Source organism: Callorhinus ursinus, unplaced genomic scaffold (genome assembly GCF_003265705.2).
Source record: "Callorhinus ursinus isolate GAN/ISIS: 27379988/994484 unplaced genomic scaffold, GSC_fseal_2.0 scaffold129, whole genome shotgun sequence".
Taxonomy (NCBI): domain Eukaryota; kingdom Metazoa; phylum Chordata; class Mammalia; order Carnivora; family Otariidae; genus Callorhinus; species Callorhinus ursinus.
The window spans coordinates 671124-682688 of record NW_027397191.1 but is presented as its reverse complement, the minus strand read 5'-3'; the positions used below and the strand labels follow the sequence as shown (position 1 = coordinate 682688).

Genomic DNA, 11565 nt, shown 5'->3' with positions numbered 1-11565 from the left:
ACAGAGGGAGAGGGAGAATCTCAAGCAGACTCCCCACTGAGCACAGAGCCTGGCCCAGGGACTCGATCTCATGACCCTAAGATCATGACCTGAGCCAAAACCAAGAGTCAAACGCTCAACTGACAGAGCCACTCAGGCACCCCTTGAATTTATTTCTAAGTGAAAATTAATCACTTGTAACTTTGCATAACCCCCACAAGGCTTGTGTGTGTATAAAGATCCATGGATGTGTGGCGGCACATACATGGCTTTCATATTCGTTTTTATTATTGTGACTTTTAACAATCCCTTCAATAAAATTTGTACTTAAAAAGTACAAATCACTCATCCTGATAAATTCAGGCATTTATGTTAAAATCTTAGCTCTGCTATATTTCTCAGCCATAAAAAAGAATGAGATCTTTTTTAAAAATATTTTTTAAATGTAAGTATAGTGGACAAATGATGTTAAATTAGTTTCAGATGTACAACATAGTGGTTCAATTTATCTATACATTATGCTGTGCTCACCACAAGTGTAGCTACCATCTGTCACCATACAACTTTATTACAGTATCATTGACTATATTTCCTATGCTGTACCTTTCATCCCCATGACTTAAAAAAATGAGATCTTGCCATTTGCAACAACATGGATGGATCTAGGGGGTATTATGCTAAGTGAACTAAATCAGACAGAGAAAGACAAATACTAGATGATTTCACCTAAATGTGGACTCTAAAAAACAAAACAAATGAACAGACAAACAAACCAGAAACAGAACTCATAAATACAGAGGACTGGTGGTTGTCAGAGGGGAAGAGGGTGGGAGCATGGGTGAAATAGGTAAAGGGGATTAAGAAGTCATAAAATAAATCAGTCATGAAAATGGAAAGTACAGCATAAGGAATACAGTCAGTAATATAATAATGTATGGTGACTACCCTTATGGTGAGAACACTGAGTAATGTATAGAATTATTGAATCCATCCTTATGTTGTACACCTGAAACTAATATAACATTTTATGTCAACTATACTTCATAATAATAAAAATATGTAATATAATAATAAAAAATTTTAGCTCCACTATTTGTGGTCTCTTTGATTATAAATATGCTTCACCCTGCCTCAGTTTCCTAATCTGTCAATGAAAGAATCTGGAATGGATTGTTTGTTTTCAAACTTAAATCCATGTTAAAACCACATGAGACATTTTTTCTTTTTTAAGATTTTATTTATTTGACAGAGAGAACAAACGGGGGAGTGGGAGAGGGAGAAGCAAGCTCCCCACTGAGCAAGGAGCCCAATGTGGAGCTCAATCCCAGGATCCTGGGATCACAACCTGAGCTAAAGGCAGACATTAACCGAGTAAGCCACGAGGCGCCCCCTACAAGACAGTTTTTCAACACAAGTATTTCCAGACTTACTAAAATGAGAGCCTCAGTGGTTGGGACTTGAGAATCTATATTCAAAACAAACAAAATATCTGTCCAGATCATTTTAATACAGCTGATCATGAAATAAAGCAGAGCTCAAATAATTTAAATATCATAGGCTGTGTTTAAGGGAATGGCTCTATCTTCTCCAGACAGTGTAATTTAAAGATATCAGAAGACAAAAAGTATTGTATTTTGGCACTCCACTGGCTCAATTCCATTATAAAAATGACAATTACACAAAATACCAATGAGAAAAAAGATCATCATATGATTTTATTTGGGCATAACTTCAGTCAGTCCACAATACTGAAGCATTTATTCATAGTTTTGTTGGATTTTAATTACATGTGACCAACTTGGAAAGGAGGAGGAAAGATGATTTGAAGGGTGGACATAAGATATTATGCAAATTAAAATTTATGTCTAACCTAGTTTATCATCAGCATCATATTGGGGCTTTATAATACATATTCCTAAACTCCAACCCTGGAAATTTTTACTGGGTAGTTTGGAGGGTTTAAATGAATTCTAAAAAATAAATAAATAAATAAATTCTAAAATTACACTTCAAGAATTACTTATTTCTGGTAACTAAATAAAAGAAGCAGATTTTGGAAAAGTCATGGTCACCTTACTTTCTGGACACAAGCCTCCTCAGGGCACCGTTTACATCCTTGTTTCTCAGTGTGTAGATGACAGGGTTCAACATGGGGGTCACCAAGTTGTAGAAGAGGGTAAGGAATTTCCCTTGGTCCTGAAAAGAATTATTTCCTGGTTGCATATACATATAGATAATATTCCCATAAAACAAGGAGACCACAGTGAGGTGGGACCCGCACGTGTTGAAAGCTTTCCTTCTTCCTGTGGCCGACTTCATGCTCAGCACCACTAGGGCAATGTAGCTATAGGAGATGAGGATGAGCCCCAGGGGCACCAGGACAATCATTATTGATAAGATGAAAACCGTGCTCTCCACAGCCACAGTGTCCACACAGGCAATTTTTATCAGGGCTGGCATCTCACATAGGAAATGTTTCATCTTACATCTTCCATATCGTGGCAGCCTCATGGTCACTGGAGACATAGCCAGGGAGTTGAGGAGCCTGACACCCCAAGCCACAGACACCAGCTTCCAACAGAGCTGAGGGTGCATAATGATGGAATAGTGGAGGGGCTTTCAGATTGCAGTGAAGCGGTCATAAGCCATGACTTCCAGGAGGACACATTCTGTGCCACACAGACCCAGGAACATGAATAGCTGGATGGCACAACCTGTGTAACTGATGGTCTTGTCTGGGCCACCCAAGTTGAAAAGCAGCTGGGGGATGGAACTGGTGGTAAAGCAGAGGTCTAGGAAGGACAGGTTGGTAAGGAAGAAGTACATGGGTGTGGGTCCCCTGGGCAGGGGTCCAGGCGGGACATCAAGATAATGATGATGTTGCCCACCAAGGTCACAAGGTAGAAGATGAGCACAAACACAAAGAGAGTCTGCTCTAGCTGGGGTCTGTCTGAGAAACCCAACAAGATGAACTGTTCCTGGCAGCTCTAGTTGGTCATGACAGTGGACCATCAGTAGAGGCCTGCAAGGAAGCAGATAGGAACACAACGCACTCTTACTGAAGTAGGCTAAGGGACTAAGACCAGAGTAATAACAAGTGCAAATAATTAAGTAAGATTTCAATATGCTGTGCCCATAGAGACTGTACATTTTAGGAAGAATGTCTCTTTTTATTAGCTTCTTTTATTTCTTTTTGGATACCAAAAAGAAGTAGAGATTATTGTAGAATTTTTGGAAAGCACAGACATCTATAAAAGATAGGAAAAAGGTTTTCTGGAGGCAAGATGGTGGAAAAGTAGGGGACCTCATTTCACCTGGTCCCTTGAATTTAGCTACATAACTGTCAAATCATTCTGAACACCTATGACTTCACCCTGACATGTAAGAAAAGAATTGGAATTCTACAAATAGAAAAGCAACCACTTTTTGCAAGGTAGGAGTCATGGAAAAGTGAATCTGAGGGGATATATTGGAAGATAAATGGCAGGGGGAGGGAGCCTTCATAAGCCAGCTACTGGAAAGTGATATAGCCCCGGAGCACAAAATCAGAAACTTTAGAAGTCTACTCTAGTGAGGGATGGCCCTGCCTAAAAGGTGCTTAGGTGGTGAAGTGGGGCAGAATCCTAGGTGGGACAGTGTGGTCTCAGGATCCTTGAAGTCACAGGAAGACTAGGGGTGCCTGAGCCAGCAGAGTTCCCAAACATTGGAACAGAGAAACTGGTTATGGTCAGTGAGCCTAGGAGGGGCTTCTCAGCTCCATTTGCAATAACCTCCAACTGTGGCCGATCAGGCAACAGCTCTCCCTGCAGGGACCCTCCAAAGGACAGAAACAGGAGGACGCTCCACCTTTCCCTGAGAGGGGCAGCAGAGGTGCAGGCACAACTGGGTGACTGCGCTCCATGAGGGGGCCCTACAAAGGGCAGAAATATAGGGACCCTCCGCCTTTCCCCGGGAGGATTGGTGTGGGCATACACTGTGGGAGTCTGCAGAGTTTGGCACACACAAAAGTGAAAACTGCTTATCACTGAGGATTTGCTGAAGAGAGGGGACTGTGATCTCTTGGCTCTGGGGCTGGAGACTGGGTGTGTCCATTTTTATTTTCAACCACCAAATAAGTGAGAAAAGCCTTGAGGGAAAAAGCCACGCAGAGTAACAAGAAGCAGCTCACACTGATCTTGGCCCCCTGGCAAGCGGCTGTGCAACTCTGCCCAGACAAAGACACCTGATAATCAGCGCAATGGGCCCCTCTCCCAGAAGACTAGCTGAAACAACAGATGAATACCAAGTTTACCAAGCGCACAGGACTGCAAAACTCCAGCACTTGGGGAAAATAGTATATAGAATTCGAGGTTTTCCCTCACGATTCATTTGTCTTTAGGTTTTAAACTTTCCTTTTCAACTAGTTTCTTATTTTATCAACTCTTTGTTTTTAACTCTTTTTTTAACTTTTATCTTTTTTTACATTTACATTTCATAGATATATTCTTCATTTTTGGCTTCCTTTCACTGTATTCAATTTTATTTTTTCTCTCTATATAAGTTTTGCTTTCTTTACAATTTTGGGATTCAGTGTCTTCTAACAAACCAAAATACACCGAGGACCAAGTGGATCACCCTGTTTTGCCCACCTGGGAGATTATATTCTCTCCCCCCCACCACCGCTTTTTTCCTTTTTCTTTTCTTTTTTAGTTTGTGACCTCTTCAGATTTGTCTAGTGTGTATTTCTCTTGAGTCGTGGCTGATATTTTTTACTTTGTTCTCTCATTCATCCATTGTTCTCTGGGCAAAATGACTAGAAGGAGGAACTCAGAACAAAAGAAAGAACCAGAGGTAATACTCTCTGCCACAGATCTGATTGATATGGATATAAGTAAAATGTCAGAGCTGGAATTCAGGATAACAATTATAAAGTTACTAGCTGGGCTTGAAAAAAGCATAGAATACACTAGAGAATCTCTTAGTGCAGAAATAAAATCTAATCAGGCCAAAATTAAAAATGCTTTAACTGAGATGTAGTCTAAATTGGATGCTCTAAAAGGTAGGGTAAATGAAGCAGAAGAGAGAGTAAGTGACATAGAGGACACAGAAGACAAATTGATGGAAAGGAAGAAAGCTGAGGAAAAGAGAGAAAAACAACTAATGGACCATGAGGGGAGGCTTCAAGAAATCAGTGATAACATAAAGCCAAACAATATTAGAATTATTGGGGGTAGAAACATTTGGCTGGCAGCAGACGTATCCACGGAGACATGGCAGGCCAGAAAGGACTGGCATGACATACTCAGGGTACTAAATGAAAAAATAACGCAGCCAAGAATACTTTATCCAGTAAGGCTGTCATTCAGAATAGAAGGAGAAATAAAGTGCTTCCAGGACAAAGAGCAATTAAAAGAGTATGTGATCACTAAACCAGCCCTGCAAGAAATATTAAAGGGGATCCTGTAAGTGAAGAGAGAGCCCAAAAGTAACATAGACCAGAAAGAAACAGAGACAATCTACAGAAACAGGGACTTTACAGGTAATACAATGGCATTAAATTCATATTTTTCAGTAGTTACTCTGAATGTAAATGGGCTAAATGCTCCAATCAAAAGACACATGGTACCAGATTGGAGAAAAAAGCAAGACCATCAATATGCTGTCTACAAGAGACTGATTTTAGACCTAAAGACACCTCCAGATTGAAAGTGAGGGGGTAGAAAACCACTTATCATGCTAATGGACATCAAAAGAAAGCTGGGGTGGCAATTCTCATATCAGACAAATTAGATTTTAAACCAAGGACTATAATAAGGAATGAAGAGGGACACTATATCATACTTAAAGGGTCTATCCAACAAGAGGATCTAACAATTATAAATATTTATGCTCCTAACTTGGGAGCAGCCAATTATATAAACCAATTAATAACCAAATTAAAGAAACACATTGATAATAATACAATAATAATAGGAGACTTCAACATCCCACTCACAGCAATGGGCAGATCATCTAAGCAGAAGATCAAAAAGAAACAAGGGCTTTGAATGACACACTGGACCAGATGGACCTCACAGATATATACAGAGCATTCCATCCTCAAGCAACAGAAAACACATTCTTCTTGAGTGCACATGGAACATTCTCTAGAATAGATAACATACTGGGTCACGGATCAGATCTCAACTCAAATCTCGGAAGACTGGGATTATTCCCTGCATATTTTCACACCACAGTGCTTTGAAACTAGAACTCAATCACAGGAGGAAATTTGGAAGGAACTCAAACACTTGGAGGTTAAAAATCATCTTACTAAAGAATGAGTGGGTCAACCAGGAAATTAAAGAAGAATTAAAAAAAAATTCATGGAAACAAATGAAAATGAAAACACCAGATTTTTTTTCAGGTTCAGCAAAGGTGGTCCTAAGAGGGAAGTACATAGCAATACTAGCCTCTCTCAAAAAATTAGAAAAGTCTCAAATACACCTAAAGGAGCTGAAGAAAGAATAGCAAATAAAGCCTAAACGAAGCAGGAAAAGAAAAATAATAAAGATTAGAAATAGAAACCAGAAAAGTAGAACAGATCAAGGAAACTAGAAGCTGGTTCTTTGAAAGAATTGGTAAGATTGATAAACCCCTAGCCAGACTTATCCAAAAGAAAAGAGAAAGGACCCAACTTAATAAAATCACGAATGAAAGGGAAGTGATCATGACCAACACCAAAGAAATACAAACAGTTTTAAGAACATATTTTGAGCAACTATATGCCAACAAATTAGGCAATTTGGAAGAAATGGAGACATTCCTGGAAACTTATGAACTACCAAAACTGAACCAGGAAGAAATAGAAAACCTGAGCAGACTCATAACTAGCAAGGAAATTGAAGCTATGTAATAAAAAATCTCCCAACAAAGAGGAGTCCAGGACCAGATGGCTTCCCAGGGGAATTCTACCAAACATTTTAAGAATAAATAATAGGGCAAACATTAACAAGACAGGAAACAAGTGTTGGTGAGGATGTGGAGAAAGGGGAACCCTCTTACACTGTTGGTGGGAATGGAAGCCGGTGCAGCCACCCTGGAAAACAGTATAGAGGTTCCTCAAGAACTTAAAAATAGAGCTACCCTACAACCCAGCAATTGCATTTCTGGGTATTTACCCCAAAGATACAGATGTAGTGAAAATAAGGAGCACATGCACCCCAATGCTCATAGCAGCAATCTCTACCATAGCCAAACTGTGGAAGGAGCCAAGATGCCCTTCAACAGACGAATGGATAAAGAAGATGTGGTCCATATACACAATGGAAGATTACTCAGCCATCAGAAAGGATAAAAACCCATCATTTGCACTGACATGGATGGAAGTGGAGGGGATTATGCTAAGTGAAGTAAGTCAAGCAGAGAAAGTCAATTATCATATGATTTCACTTATTTGTAGAACATAAGGAATAGCACAGAGGACCACAGGGGAGGGAGGGAAAACTGAATGGGAAGAAATCAGAGAGGGAGATGGACCATGAGAGACTCTGGACTCTGGGAAACAAACAGGGTTGCAGAAGGGAGGGGGTGGGGGATCGGGCAATTGGGTGATGGGTATTAAGGAGGGCACGTGTTGTGATGGGCACTGGGTGTTATATGCAACTAATGAATTCTTGAACACTACATCATATGGTGACTAACATAACATAATAAAATAAAATAAAAAAAGAACACTACATCAAAAACTAATGATGTACTGTATGTTGGCTAACTGAACATAATAATAAAAAATACATAAAGAAGAAATAATGCCTATTCTTCTGAAGCTGTTTCAAAAAACAGAAATGGAAGGAAAACTTCCAAACTCTTTTTATGAGGCCAGCATTACCTTGATCCCAAAACCAGACAGAGATCACATCAAAAAGGAGAATTACAGACCAATATCCCTGATGAACATGGATGCCAAAATTCTCATCATGATACTAGACAATAGGATCCAATAGTACATTGAAAGGATTATTCACCACAACCAAGTGGGATTATTCCTGGGCTGCAAGGGTGGTTCAACATCTGCAAATCAATCAACATGATACACCACATAAATAAAAGAAAGGACAAAACCATATGATCCTCTCAATGGATGCAGAAAAAGCATCTGACAAAGTACAGCAACCTTTCTTGATTAAAATTCTCCACAGTATAGGGATAGAGTGAACATACCTCAATATCATAAAAGCCATCTATGAAAAGACCACAGCAAATATCATTCTCAATGGGGAAAAAATGAGAACTTCTCCACCTTTTCTCTTAAGGTCAGGAACATGGCAAGGATGTCCACTATCACCACTGCTGTTCACCATAGTACTAGAAGTCCTAGCCTCAGCAATCAGACAACAAACGAAATAAAAGGCATCTGAATTGGCAAGGAAGAAGTCAAATTCTCACTCTTTGCAGATGAACGATACTTTATGTGGAAAACCCAAAAGACTCCCTCCACCCCAAAATTGCCAGAACTCATACAGCAATTCAGCAACGTGACAGGATGCAAAATCAATGCACAGAAATCAGTTGCAGTTCTATACACTAACAATGAGACAGAAAAAAGAGAAATTAAGGAGTTGATCCCATCTACAATTACACCAAAACCCATAAAATGCCTAGGAATAAACCTAACCAAAGAGGCAAATGATCTGTACTCAGAAAACTATAGAACACTCATGAAAGAAATTGAGGCAGACTCAAAGAAATGGAAAAACGTTCCATGTTCATGGATTGGAAGAATAAACATTTTTAAAATGTCTATGCTACCCAGAGCAATCTACACATTCTATGAAATCTTATCAAAATACCATCAACATTTTTCACAGAGCTGGAACAAATAATCCTAAAATTTGTATGGACTCAGAAAAGATCCTGAATAGCCAAAGTTATGTTGAAAAAGAAAACCAAAGCTGGGGGCATCACAATGCCTGACTTCAAGCTCAATTACAAAGCTGTTATCATCAAGACAGCATGCTACTTGGCACAAAAACAGACACATAGACCAATGGAACAGAATAGAGAACCCAGAAATGGACCCTCAACTCTATGGTCAACTAATCTTCAACAAAGCAGTAAAGAATATCCAATGGAAAAAGGACAGTCTCTTCAATAAATGGTACTGGGAAAATTGGAGAGTTACATGCAGAAGAATGAAACTGGACCATTATCTTACACTATACACAAAGATAAACTCAAAATGGATGAAAGACCTCAGTGTGAATCCATCAAAATCCTAGAGGAGAACATAGGCAACAACATCTGTGATCTTGGCCACAGCAACTTCTTGCTAGAAACGTCTCCACAGGCAAGGAAAACAAAAGTAAAAATGAACTACTGGGACTTCATCAAGATAAAAAGCTTTTGCACAGCAAAGGAAACAGTCAACAAGACTGAAAAGCAACCTGTGGAATGGGAGAAGATATTTGCAAATGACATCAGATAAAAGGCTAGTATCCAAGATCTATAAAGAACTTATCAAACTCAACACCCAAAAATGAATAGTCTAGTCAAGAAATGGGCGGAAGACATGAACAGACATTTCCCCAAAGAGAACACAGAAATGGCAAATAGACACATGAAAAAAATGCTCCACATCCCTTGGCATCAGGGAAATACAAATCAAAACCTCAATGAGATACCACCTTACACCAGTCAGAATGGCTAAATTTAAACAAGACAGGAAACAACAAATGTTGGTGAGGATGAGGAGAAAGGGAAACCCTTTTACACTGTTGGTGGGAATGCAAGCTGGTGCAGCCACTCTGGAAAACAGTATGGAGGTTCCTCAAGAACTTAAAAATAAAGCTACCCTAGGACACAGCAATTGCGCTACTAAGTATTTACCCCAAAGATACAAATGTAGACATCAGAAGGGGCACCTACACCCGAATGTTCATAGCAGCCATGTCCACAATAGCCAAACTACAGAAAGAGCCCAGATGTCTATTGACAGATGAATGAATGGGTAAATACAAGGGAATATTACTCAGCCATCAGAAAGGATGAATACCTACCATTTATATCGATGTGGATGGAACTGGAGGGTATTATGCTGAGTGAAATAAGACAATCAGAGAAAGACAATTATATGTGGAATATTAAGAAACAGCCCAGAGGATTATAGGGGAAGGAAGGGAAAACTGAATGGGAAGTCATCAGGGAGAGAGAAAAACCATGAGAGACTCTTAACTCTAGGAAACAAACTGAGGGTTGCTGGAGGGATGGTGGGTCGGGGGGATGGGGTAATTTGGTGATGAGCATTAAGTAGGGCACATGTGATGAGCACTCGGTGTTACACCCAACTGATAAACTACTGAACACTACATCTGAAACTAATGATGTACTATATATTGGTTAATTGAACTTAAATTAAAAAATTAAATAAAATAAATAAAAGATAGGAAAAGATTATCCACACCCCAGAAAAAACCACTACTGCAATATTGACTTATTTCCTTTCAGTCTTTTCTTGAACACATCTAAATGGTAATGTGTTCATAAATTTTATATTCTGGATTGCCTTTCACTCAATTTTATATGGTGAAAATTTGCCTTGGTTTTAAAATTGTACAAAAAATAATCATGAACGTATGCATAATATTCCTATAGCTGTGTCATCATTTTCCAAACATTTCTCTGTAGTTAGTCATTAAGGATATTTCCAATATTTTAAAGGTTTTGAGAGAGATTGTGGAAGGACCTGTTTTACTGCACTCTAACTAGCATGTTTTTCCTTAAATCTTTGGCAATCATTTGATCCCCCAATAAATCTCGTATTTTTAATTTGAAGTGATTAGCCATAGAATTGATTCAGTTTTTTGATGCTTATTAGCTTTTCACATTTGGGAAAACATTTCTTTGTCACTGAGCTGCATTGTCACAGATCATAGAAGTCTTCCAAAAGAACTAGGAAATGACCATTTTCATATCAGGGAAAATAGGAGTAAAGGCTGATTTTCTTTTATTCATTGGAATTCAAGGCACGACCTTTCCATTTGTGTTCAACAGCTGAATCTATAACAACAAAGAACTTCTTTTGTAAATAATGAGATCCCTGTTTCTACTTTATCCTATGTTCTCGTTCTCCTCACCTACAAATATATTCACATATTTCATAAAATTTTGGTGTTATGAAGGACACAATTATGTAAAGTTTTCAATGAATATATTTTAACAATTTCTTCCTTTAATGAGTGATGTTCACAATTATACTTTTTAACTGGATATAACTGAGACAGACTTATAGTTGTCAATCACATCAAATTCTAAAATGATGCAAATTAGAAAATGTCTAAATATGATCATTATAAATATAAAACTTACATTGATATAAAAATAAAATATGATAGTTATAAGTGACATAAATATAAAATGATGTAATTCTATTTATATCATGTAGAGCATGTATTTATATATTTATAAAATATAAATTTATATATATACTTATTTATATGATTTAAAAATTTTAATACATTGACAGAGAATGCTATCATGGTACTTTAAAAAATATATGCTTTTTTTTTTATACTCAAGAAAGAACTATGGGCGCCTGGGTGGCTCAGTTGGTTAAGCGACTGCCTTCGG

The 11565-nt window shown here is 38.3% G+C and overlaps 1 pseudogene; it reads right to left on the bottom strand.

The window, feature by feature from the left end:
• Positions 1–2052: 2052 nt before the first annotated feature.
• The window catches only part of LOC112838226 (olfactory receptor 2W3-like), a 10701-nt pseudogene continuing 1188 nt past the window's right edge, over positions 2053–11565 (bottom strand).